The following is a 13,274-nucleotide window of genomic DNA, read 5'->3' as shown; positions in this document are numbered from 1 at the left end:
GGGGTTATTGGGTGATAGGGAGTTGAAAAATGAGGGTCAGTGTGGCCACACATCCCCCATCACCTATTTTTAGTGAGTGCCCCAGCCCTCAAATTATGAATTTAAAAGGGCAGCCAATCCAAGGCAATTAGAAAAAACTTGAAAAAGGCACCAAGGCAATTTACATGCTTCTCAATGGCTTGAAAACATACAAAAATGTAGGGCACCAAGGCAATAATGATGCCTTCAATTAATTTGAGGGCCCCCCTTGTGCATGTTAGTGTATTGTGCTGTTGAAAGTGGCCCAATTAGGTGGACTGTAGGTATAATTTGGCAACTAGTATATGATGCAACAAGGGGCATTGTGCTGTTGAAAGTGGCCCAATTGGGTGCATAAGGTGTAATTTGGCAACTAGTATGTGGAGCAACAAGGTAAATAGTATCTTGTGCTGGTAAAATTGGCCCAATTGGGTGCATAAGGTGTAATTTGGCAACTAGTATGTGGAGCAACAAGGTGCGTGTTAGTATCTTGTGCTGTTGTTTTCATGGAGTAACCTGAAACTATAAACTGGGTCGATCGGTCGCATAGCCATGTTAAAATTATAAACCAGCCACTTGAAGCTTTATCATTGTCGGTTATGAATAATACAAAGTAGAATCTTTTTTCTTTCTTTGAGATGTCTATATGATTTTTTATTTGAATCTATCTGGAATGCGGAAATCTAAGATTACGGGTGATGCGCAACTGTGTAACTTTGGGATTTTGTGTCAATATTTGTGGCATTAACATTTTTCTTTAATAATGTTTGTTGTGATTCAGACAGTGGCGGTAATTTTTTTTTTCGGGGGGGGGGGCAAAGTGAATTTCAACAGGGGCAAAAATAATTTGGCAAAATTACCGCAAAAAGTGGAAATTTTCATAACTTTGTGTTTTTACTGGGGGCAGGTGGGGCAAGGGTTCTAAGTGGGGGAGAGTTACGATCACTCAAACTAGTGGTAAACCATAGAACCAGGATCTATGGGTAAACTATCATTTTTTGATATGTTTATAATATAGATGAGTTGATGCAATTATATTGCTAGTATGTTTTTTCATTCTTTACTGGTGCGGCTACAATATTTTACGATATATACCGTATTGGTCCGAGTATAGTCCCACCCGTTTTTTATGTGAACATTTTTCACAATTGGGGGGTGGGATTATACTCGAATTTTGGAGTGTCCCTGGACTTAGACCTAGATGCTAGGATCATTCATAGATGACCTAAAAAAAAAAACAAAAAAAAAAAATTTCAAGATATTTTGTATTTTTAATATGAAAATTGATACTTTATTTTCATGTCATACTCTATTAATGATTTCAAAATGCATTGAATTTGAATGCATTTTGAAATCATTAATAGAGAATGACATGAAAACAAAGTATCAATTTTCATATTAAAAATACAAAATATCTTGAAAAATTTTTTAATTTTTATTTTTAGGTCAACCATGAATGATCCTAGCATCTAGGTCTAGGTTAGGTCCAGGACACTCCAAAACCAAAAAAAAAAAAACTTAAAATTTTTTTTTTTTTTTTTACAATTTCTGAAATTTTTTGAAAAATGGGGGTGGGATTATACTCGAGCATGGGACTATACTCGGATGAATACGGTACTTAAAATTTCAATAGCATGCAACGTTGGGCAAATAGTCCAGCAGTAAGGTCTTCGCCTGCCATGCAGGAATCCGGTAGGGGGATTTTTAAAAATCCATTTTTAATCCAAAATGGTTTTATTTTCATGTGACAATTTACAAATTGCAGTGGGAACAGGGCTCAAATTTCAGGGAGGCTGCCAAGGCTATCGCCTGCCCTTTTTTCAGTTTTGTCTTTGGTGCCCCTGATCATTTGTCAACTTCAAGGCATTCTTCATCACTTGTTGGCCTTGGTGCCCTTCTTTGTCTTTGCACAGTGGCCTTGAAAAATTTGTTCCCTTCAAAATTAAAATTTGTGGCCTGATTGGGAAATATATTTTGTGCCCTTTTTCTGAAACGGTACTGCAAGGGTGCGAATAAGAGCCAAAAACGCACCTGGGAAAAATATTGCATTCAACGTCTGGGCAGTATTGCCATTTCATTCTGTTTTGCTTATGACAATGGCTGTTGCTGCATTGAAATGATGTAAGCTAACCATCGTCTTGTTTAACACTGATTATGAATGTAAGGACTGCACTAACTGCGCTAACAGGATTTGGGAATTGTAAACTAAGAATGTGCTTACGCCAGTCAAATTCACATAAATAGAAAGAAAGAATAAATAATGTATGTGTTGTAAGACAATAAGGTACTGCCATTTAGTGATAATATCACCAACACTTCTTCATGACATCCCCTGGCTGGCTACAGCACCACTCTTATCTAGCAAGCAAACCTGAATTTGTACTCAGTCACCAAGCTAGCGATGAGTGACTGACTTTTGACCAATGAAGTAGAGTGCTTTTCAAATACTCAGTACAGAAAGGTGAAAGTGTACTTTTAAGTTTTCTAATTGGTCAAAAATCAATTGCTCATAGACATAATGTAATTTAAGTATAAAAGTGTGATGAGCAGTGAAAAATTTGTTTCTAAGAAAACGGACAGAAAGTAGAAACTCTTTTATTAGAATCTGATATTTAATTTAATTATATCGGTCTTGATGAACTTATTCAAAGAGGGAAAAAGTTTTAAAAAGTGTTCATACACTCTTAGATAGCGAGAACCAATCAGAGCAAGCGTTAGAAAAATCCAAACCATGCATTGATTGTGTCTAATTGCACTCCAGCGTATTACGCGCAGTGCTTTCATGAGGGTTTGCGTCTCGTGAGGCATGATTCATTTTTCGGGCGGGTTGACGCATTTATATTTGGTTCTATTTTCCAATATTTTTAGTGATAATTTTGTTATAAAAACAGCAAATATCACATGTTTTTTCTTCTCGTGTATGAAATAGGTTAATGAACTTGCATTACTTGTTGCTCGAGAAATTTCGGGGCTCGTGCATTAAACGCATCAACATCAGCGCGCATGCATTATTTTGTCTCATTTCTCTTCCAACAAGTAATACGCGTTCATTAACCTATAATTATTCATTGTTTCAGAGGGAGGTTCGCATGGTTCCAACGGGAGGGACCACATGGTTTCAGAGGGAAGGTCCACATGGTTTGGGGGGAGTAACCAAGAAAGTTTTGTCATGGTTTATACAGATACTATTTAAAACTGTAAGATATTTTGCTTGAGAGTGGCTGCTGAAACCTAATGTGTTACCGGGGGGAACTTTTATTATAAAAGGAATTAAATTTTAAGTAGAACAATAGTGTTATTCAAAAGTGTTAGGAAAATGTAGCATTAATAGTAACAAACTGCAGGTCAGACAAAGTATATATGAGACATGATCTGGTCCATTGGGGCCAAAGGTGGCAAACTTGAAATGGAGATAAAGGCAAAAATATGGAGTAAAAGACAATAAAATACATAAGAAAACAGACATCTCAAAACTTTGTAACTTTAGAATCAAGTATGCTAGACCTTTGGTGTTTTCAGAAAATGAAAGCCCAATGTTTGTTTAAGATAATAATTATAGTAACTCAATTTTTAACTACATTTTCAAAAATGTCTCCTTTGGCCGCCATGGACCAGATCATGTCACATATGAGACAGTTGATTTTGAGATTATTATGGTCCGATTCCTTTGTTTTCAGCAGGCACATAACAAGGATATTTATTGGGAAAGTGCAAGACTTCTAATTAACCTTTTTTTCATTAAAAAATTGCATTAAAAGGGGTAAACTTTTACCCTTCAAAATGGAATTTCAAGTATTAAAAACTGGCCTCTGTGATTTCTAGAAACGTGCAAGTTTTGGCATACTAGTACATAGCAGGCGTTCACAAAATAGTGGACCTTTTGTTGTGCAGAATGTTGATGCATCCAGTGCACTCCCCCTTATGAACAAGTGATACATATTTATTAAACTATAGAAAATAGCAAACAATAAACAAACAAATAAAACTTGAACAAAACTGTATTGAATTAAACTGCTTGACAATATAATTAAATAGTGTACCACTCCGCCTCATTCTGTAACTATTCACATATAAATACATAGTCCTATTATGAACTCTAGTAATAATTTGAAGTCACATTAAGGGATCTGGAATGAGCGTTTTGAGCGTTTTGACAGTATTTTTTATGGAACATGAGAGCACCTCAGACGTATCGAATTGCATTCTGAATAGGAAGCATGTCTTTCTGATATCAAATAATTTTCATTTTTGAAAATCACGATATAATACAAATTTTATGACAAATTATAAAAATTTGATATTTTAAAATTTTGATATATAACAGTCCTCGAAGTAAATTTTATAAATCTAATGATATATTCTTAAAGTGTATGTAGCTGGGAGGAAAAGCCGACGATCAATTGAAAATTTTGACCTTTCATATTGAAGATGTGAATTTTTTCCCCAAAAGACCTAATTTTTTTGGTGTTTTGGGAAAAAATCCATATCTTCAATACGAAAGGTCAAAATTTTCAATTGATCGTCGGCTTTTCATCCCACCTACATACACGCTAATATAAATCATCAGATTTATAAAGTTTACCGAGTACTGTTAAATATCAAAAATATCAATTTTAATGATTTGCCATAAAATGTGTATTACATTGCAAATTTCAAAAAATCAAAATTATTTGATATCAGAATGACATTCTTCATATTCAGAATGCAATTCGATATGTCTGATGTGTTCTAATGTCCCACAATAAATACTGTCCAAACGTTCATACCCCTTCCCTTAATGATGACCTAATAATAAATCATGTAATATGTACAATTACAATTTGATCACACACAGTTCTTTCAACAGAACAAATAGTTACAGACTGGGATAATCGGTAACTCACTCGCTGGCTACAGCCTAGCCCTCGCTTGCCTGGCCTGGATTGTCACTTGCACTCATCCTTTGCTTGCTTGCCAGCCAGAACATCATACAAAACTATTCCATCATATCTGTAGCTATAGCTGTATGTTTAACCCTACCATGGATGTTCAATAGTCTCAAATTTCCTGTAAAATTGATCAAAATTCTAGCTGTTTGTGTTTTACTTTAAATCCATATTTATCGTGTGGTCAAATAAGCACAGACATGTGCAGTAAATGGAGCAGCGGTTCTTAATTGCATTCATAAAAGTTCAAGTTGAATTATTGTAGTGCATTGTGAAACTGGGTGTGAAACATAATAGTTATAGACAAGTGGAAAGGATTAAACAATTTGTGGCGGAATACACACGAACACATGCATACATATAACACCCCTCCTTGACAAATGGTGCAATCCGATTCCCTGGTTTGTATTTAATTTCTCATGTCTACAACTCAACAACTCTGTGCTTATATCTCCTACACAGATTCACTGAGCATTGCTAGCAAACATTGCACTATAAGCATGCGGAGAATGACTCCTTAATGTGACCCGTAGCGGATACCCTTCGGTGATTGTCAAGATATTTTTGAAGACCAACCAGGGGAGGCTTTTTTGGAGGCCATATCGGCACCCCCTTCTGTTTTGTGATTTTCGATTGATTCTCCGCTTGTGCCATGTGATCTACCTGTGATGATAGTGTTCAATCAAAGGTGAGCTTATATTAACTTGTTATAGTGTTATAAACATAATGTTGTCAGCTAAATTACACATGATGTATTGTGTGTGTATACAGATGGGCCACGCTGATTGCTCTGTTTGTTTGTTGTATCGGTGTTGTGATAATTTATTGCCGATTACTTTCGTTTGTCTGATTTTATGATCATTTATGATAGCAATATGTCAAGAGATGTCTCAAGAGGTGTCTATGTTTGTATAGATGAACTGTAAGTGACATGTGTACAATTGGGAAAAAATGAATAAAATTGTGGCAATAAATTATGACATTTCAGCTGCATAGTAATGATTGCGACAATTTGAATCAATTTTCTCTAGACTATGTATTATTGCGAAGATGAATTTGCAGTCATTTTGCTTTGTCAATCAATTTTGTGGGAGTGATTTATGCTCTTGAATGTCTTAAACACAGCCTGTCACCCAAACTATCATGGTATGAAGTATAGCACTACTTTTGGAATGTGTTTGCTTTTGTATAATATCCAGAGAGGTCATGTGTCACTCAGTCCAATACCCCTCCCCGGTCCCGGAAAAAGATAACAGACCAATCACAACCAGTCAAGTCTCAGTATCACCCTTTAATGAGGGCCGCTTGTTCCATGAAATATGACAGGCGAAACTGCTACGCATGTACCGTGTAGTTTTACGGTCTTTCGCGTAACCGCGAAGACACGCACCGCATATACGCGAAGGCACGCAATGCTGGCGTGATTGTTAGACACGGCACGATGGAACAATCGGCCCTCATGAAAATGCAAGAATTCACAGCATACAAAATACAGGGACCTTGACTGGTTGCGATTGGTCTGTAGTAGTATGTGGCCACAGACTACAGCTATTCTTTGGTCCACCTCAAGTTTGGTAGTTTGATATTCAAAATTCCCGCGCTGAAATTGTCTAGAGCAATGACGTCCTGATAATTTAATGAAGCCTGGCGACATTTGAGCACAAATAACCATGCCGTCACTGCTCTACAAAATTTCGGCGCGGGAATTTAGAATATCGCGTGTTGAGAGATTGCTGTTTTTATTCATTTTTATGCTTAATATGAGTTTGTTTTAAATAAAACCATGTGATTCGTGCTTGATAATTATTTTCCTAACAAATAAGACAATGGTTCTTTCTGGCCTTTACACAATTTTTTCAGGCTAAAAATGGTCCTTTGGCTTTGCAGAACCCTTGTTAGTTCTTTATACCACATGCAGGATAGATGAAGAACCTATCACATTTTTGTGAGAGTGAAGAAGAGTACGTAATATGAGCTTTGGTGTAAATAGTTTACAATAAACATACTAAAAGGGGTGCTAAACAAATGTGACCCGCTCCCACAAAACCAGACATAAGTCACTAATTTTGAAAATAGAGTTTTTAATGTCATCATTTAGTATAGGTCTTTCTTTTGATACCAAAATGATGTTTCTTGTATATTTGGTCCTCATTCTACGGTCTTTCAACGGGAAGGGGGGAAGCGACACAGAAAGAAATGGCAAATGCAAGAAATGTGGCTTTAAAGTTGTTAAATGACATGTTAAAGCCCTGGTCTTGGCTAAGAAAATGCTACATGTGGGTGCTTTAGACGTAAAAGAATATTTTGTTTTCAATAGTAGGTTAAAGTAAACATATTAAGGAATCAAAAAAAAAAGAAAACTGAAAAACAAAATCTTCAAGGTTTTTCACCCCTTTCCTAACTTTAACTGGCCATATCTCGAAATGGCTGAGTGCGACTTATGGCGGGTTTCGTCAGAGCAGGTCACAAATGTTCTATAAAAGTCATCAGGTTGCACATTATACAGAAAAGAGTGCATTTGGTCTTTTAAAAAGACCTACCAAAAATGTATGATTATTTGCTGATCATTTCTCAAAATGGACCCAGAACTGTAAGCTATTCCTTACTCTTAGAAATATTTGTTTTCCTCCCCCAAAATTAGAGTAAACCAGGCTGTACAATAAAATAAATTTTCTCTTGGCTTTAGGTCAAATATGCTACATTTTACACTTTTCTATATGAAAAAAGAAATTCCAAAACTTTTTAAACAGCAGATGAATCTCTTTACCTCTCATGTGCACCTAAATTCTAACTAAGTATGGCCAAGTCAGACAAATATACCATTCAAAGGCATATTCAGTGACTCCAGCAATATAATGGTGTACAATTTTTTTTTAATGTGGCAAAAAACAAGAAAAATAGCAGTATTGACAAGTTGAAGCCCCATTCGAGTACTTGTAGTTTTAAAATAAAAGTAGAGAAATGACATATTCATTTGGCTTGTCTTGAAATACAAGGCTTTCAGCTTAACCACTAGCAGGTTATGTTAGCACATCTAAGACACTAACAAAGGTGCCAAAATGTTGATGATTTTTACGATCATCCGGATGAATAGACCTTTAATACCAAAGATTACCACAACAAGCACTAAGACAAGTGTTTAATTTGTAAACCGACACATAGTAGCAGCAGCCTATCGCTTGCCTGATTAATTAATTAAACTACTAATTAACTATGAGCAATTGTATCTCATTTCAGCTGTAGATACTATTAACTGTTGCTTGTGATCATAATTACTCGTTCAAAATTTAATTGTGTACTTAACGAGCTGATAGATGCAGGAGCTGCCAGTTGATACTAGCTGTATCGATAGAGGATAGCGTGTCAGCACAAATATTTTGAGTATTAATATTGGGAGTAATGTGTGAATATTAAGTAGTAAATGTGATGTTGTGGAAATGTCGGCTATATTTCCGGATATCCTGTTGCCTGAATACACGGAGGAAGGTGAACATTCTCAATTATCAGATATATTTCATATTTCACTTTCTGTTGAAGATTATCAGAAAGATAATCATATTAATTTCAGTATGATCACTTTGTTTTCTCTCTGACTTACATACTTGTGGGTGAATGAATGTTTTGTATGTATTTTGTGTCAGTATAATGTCAATGGCATTCTTTTGGCCAGTTGATTTGATTTTATTACATTCTTTTAAATTTAAATGAAGGTTAGTGAAGATGTAACTTTATAATGGTGAGATTGGATGTTAAGATCCGGGGTGGTGGTTGGGGGTGAGGGGTGGTTGGAGAGGCACTTCACACAAATGACCATACGAGTATCATAATAGCAGGAATATCCCTGTTAAGGTTGGTCTGAACCCTGGAATTATGGAAACTTTCGGGCCTCATAACTTCTAAATTGTTGGTCTAAAGTATATAAAAGTATACATATTTAGAATGGCAAAGACTTGATAAATTCATCTGTGAGGTCAAATTTGGGCCAAAATGGCACTTTTATTTAAAATCTAAAAATAACGGTTTTTGGCCCACTTCTTTTTTGTGCATCATAACAAAAAAATTCTTGGGCCAAAATTATTTTTTTATTAATTTTTAAAAACTAGATCAAAATATCTAGGACACGTTTTTTCATTTTTTTGAATTTCGACCAATTTCACCAAAAATATTTGAAATTTGGGCCAAAATCGGGCTTTTTTATGATTTTTTGAAAAATCAGCATTTTTGACCATTTTTGGCAAATTTCTCAAAGTTGGTCGAAATTCAAAAAAATGAAAAACGGGTCCTAGATATTTTGATCTACTTTTAAAAATTATTAAAAAAAGATTTGGCCAAAGAATTTTTTGTTATGATGCACAAAAAAGAAGTGGGCCAAAAACCGTTATTTTTGGGATTTGAAAGCCAAAGTGCCATTTTGGCCCAAATTTGACCTCACAGATGAACTTATCAAGTCTTTGCCATTCTAAATATGTATACTTTATATACTTTGGACCAACAATTTAGAAGTTATGAGGCCCGAAAGTTTCCATATTTCCAGGGTTCAGACCAACCTTAAATCAGATAAACACCTTGATTCGGGACATATCTAAATTAATAGTATAAAATTCAAATTTCCATGTGCAATTGTCCCACCGGGAATGTTTGAAACATTTTCCTCCCTCGATACGGCAATAATGGAAACAACACTAATTAGTATAATGTTTATTTTACAATAATGGGGGGGTCAAAAAGTTTTGTCTGTCAAATAAGGGGGATCAAATCAATTTAGTGGTCCATCGAGGGGGGTCAAAAAAGTTTCGAGCTTAGTATTAATGAACACTCCCTTATTGGCTCTGTTCACTCAGGTGTATAGATGGGCAGGCTGTACACTGCATTTTGTACACCCAAGTACATCACCAAGTGTACTGTACCTGCAGCTCATTAAACATATCAATGGACATTTATATTGAATGGCCCAAAAATGAGAATTATTTGTTCTTGAATAATGTGCACATTGAATTCATCATCAGATGTCATGGTAACCAATGATTATAATTTCTGTTCTAAATTCTACCAATATTTCACAATTTCGGCACAATTTTCTATTATGTTTGTAACCTAAAACCTTGCACATTTTGTAAATGATGTATGAAACTGCACCAACAGAAACATCAAAAAAATTTGTCATTTGACACCAATGTCAATTGGCAAACAAATTGACAAAAGAAATTACCACAAGTTTACAGACATTTTATAGTGCATTTAGGATTACTTAATAGTAGCAGAGCAAGATAGCGTTATTGTGTTCCGGGCTCACCTTCATGGAACATTGGTGTTGTCTCCAGGCCATGCGTTACCATACCTGGTTATTCAGAGTTCAGCGTTACGCGGTATTTGTCACAAAATACTGCACGTAGTCCATGGATCATAAAACAGACAAAGTGGTACCTATTTGTACTGATTTAGAAGATAACATGGATGTTTTAGTAAAGTGAATGATTCACATGCGACAGTTATTTACCAATCAGTGCATGAATGCGAGAATGACATTAGAATTAGACAATTTGTATTTGGTTACTCCCACATTCCAAAAAACATATCTACCATAAAATTACAATTAGTGTGAGCAGATTTGTCCTGGAGATATTCAGGTGCATAAAATCTAGAAATTTGCTTAAGGGATCCAAAATGATGGCGTTTATTGCGTTTCGACAGTATTTTTGTGGGACATGAGAGCACCTCAGACCTATCGAATTGCATTCTGAACACGAAGCATGTCTTTCTGATATCAAATAATTTTCATTTTTTTAAAATCACAATATAATACAAATTTTATGACAAATTATAAAAATTTGATATTTATCAAATTTTGATATATAGCAGTCCTCGAAGTAAATTATATAAATCTAATGATATATTCTTAAAGTGTATGTAGCAGGGAGGAAAAGCCCGACGGTCAATTGAAAATTTTGACCTTTCATATTGAAGATATGGATTTTTTTCCCAAAAAGACCTAATTTGTTTTGGTGTTTTGGGAAAAAAATCAATATCTTCAATACGAAAAGGTCAAAATTTTCAATTGATCGTCGGCTTTTCATCCCACCTACATACACTTTAAGTATAAATCATCAGATTTATAAAGTTTACTTCAAGTACTGTTAAATATCAAAAATATCAATTTTAATGATTTGCCATAAAATGTGTATTAAATTGCAATTTCAAAAATCAAAATTATTTGATATCAGAAGGACATTCTTCAGTATTCAGAATGCAATTCGATGTGTCTGATGCGCTCTAATGTCCCACAATAAATACTGTCCAAACGTTCATACCCCAGCCCTTAAGTGGCAACATAAGAATTTTGTTTTGGGGACATTTGGGTGTAGAAAATTTGACCCAATTTGTTTGGCAATGGTTGCCCCAAAGTGGGATTTCCCATGACAGAGATTTTTGTTTTGACCTGGAAGGAGAGGTTACATGATTTGGTGGAGGTTCTGGTGATACTAAATGTGATCAGTTACAAAGATATCAAAAATGTTGATAAATTCTATTTGTTTCATAAGCAAAATGGCACAGCGAGAAATTAAAAACGTACCCTTATCTTTAATTTGTCTCTTTTTTATCTTCAATTCTTCTGAGGTAATTTTTCAATATACTGGACCAATTTTGGAGGATGTAAAATTTAGACTGATGTATATGATATTACATGAAAGGAGAAAACTTGGCCAAATGAGATATCAAACACTTACTTTATACTAGTCCAAGTTAGGATTATGATGAGAAAATTTATTGTGAAAGGAGGACAGGCTAATCAACAAACCTCAGCAGAAGGGCGGGTGGGTAGCCGGGGAGGGTCTCTCCTGGTTGAAGGTATTCGGGGTGCCATGGTTTTAGGCAGGCCCGACGCAGGGGGGTGGCCAAATTTGCCAAAGTGTACAAAAAGTCCCAAAATTTTAGAATTTGCGAGCGTAGCGAGCAAGAAAATCAGGTTTTTTACGGGTTTTTCGTCAAAAAATGTCCAAATTTTGGAAAGAAAGTCCACTTTTCACAAAATTGTCCCCCCCCTTTGGAAAAAGGTCCACTTTTTCAAATTCAGCACCCCCCCAAACAAAATCCTGCGTACGGGCCTGGTTTTAGGGTGCTTTTTGTTGACAATTGGTATACTGATGGTAGCAAAAACAGCAAAAAGTAGGTTTTTTGAAGAACCCCGGGTGGGTAGTTGGTTGTGTGGGGGATGTGTGGGTGATTGTGGGGGTGTTAGGGTGAGTGAGGAAACAAGCAAGAAGTATGTGAGGTCGCAACCAAATCCTGTGTTCTACTTTCCCATTTCCAATTCAGGTACTGAAACATACACAGAAACCCTACCCTATGAAAAACATGTCCTTACAATATCTTACTGTTTGATGTCAAGTGATGTGCAACAGACTAGAGCGTGTGGCTGCCATCTGGATGACTGAGTCTATAGTTCGTTGTTGGTGTCTGAGTTATTTCTGACCTCATCATGACCTCAATGTGCTGTGGTTTCAGGCCTGCCTTCGAGCATATTACAGTCAAACTTACTTACCATCATCAAAACATTGAAAGGATAGCTGCTTCACCCGGACAAACTTTGAAATACCAGAGTCTTGTCTAAAGGGAGGTTTATTTTCTTTTTCCTGAACACAATAAGGAGGTGAAGAGGCCAAAAGAAATCTGCTTTGGTCAGATTGAACAAAACCTAACACACCCATGCAATGAGGCAGGGACTTCTGGGCTTTTCTAACTAACAAAGTTAACAATGTCTAGCCTTTCATCTACCAACATCAACAGTAGCTAAAACCGCATCCCTCTTCATCTCCCATGTTGGGTGTGGTAATACAGGCCTGAAAATTATTCCCATTCCATCCTTATCCTATGACATTTTCCTAGTTTTAAATAGAGCAAGGGTTTGAAGACAAATGTTTTCAGATTTCCATAAGATGTATAGAGATAACATTATGATGAACTATGGGAGCTGGGGAGTTTGTAGGGCCTATTACCCATGATCCCCCATGATAGCCATGTCGGAGTCATGTGCAACTCATATGCCTTCCACTGTTACATCCTCCTGGATACCCACAATCAAGAATGGCATTTCAGCTCAAATATACTCATGGTAAAAAAATCCCCATCCCTGTGCCCAGCTCACTCAAGAGTGATTTGCGCATGTCATCCTCTCTCTCATCTTTCTGTGATTAACATTGTCAATATCATTTAGAGATCTATCTAAATCTATTGCGATCTTTTGTTCTTGGTTTGAGGTGCAAAAAATACCTTGGTACTATGAGAGAACTGGTTCAGTTGCTATGCCCCTTGCATCACTATGTTTGCAAATGG

The 13,274-nt window shown here is 35.9% G+C and overlaps 1 protein-coding gene across 1 annotated transcript in view; it reads left to right on the top strand.

Moving 5' to 3' along the window:
- LOC140171181 (zinc finger MIZ domain-containing protein 1-like) overlaps positions 1-13,274 on the top strand; it is a 454,107-nt gene that overhangs the window by 102,376 nt on the left and 338,457 nt on the right. Inside the window, 1 exon segment of the mRNA XM_072194381.1 lies at positions 5,406-5,631. The gene's annotated coding sequence lies outside the window, so the exon portion shown is untranslated.

Source organism: Amphiura filiformis, chromosome 15 (assembly GCF_039555335.1).
Source record: "Amphiura filiformis chromosome 15, Afil_fr2py, whole genome shotgun sequence".
NCBI lineage: Eukaryota > Metazoa > Echinodermata > Ophiuroidea > Amphilepidida > Amphiuridae > Amphiura > Amphiura filiformis.
This window is presented reverse-complemented; position numbering and strand designations above follow the sequence as displayed.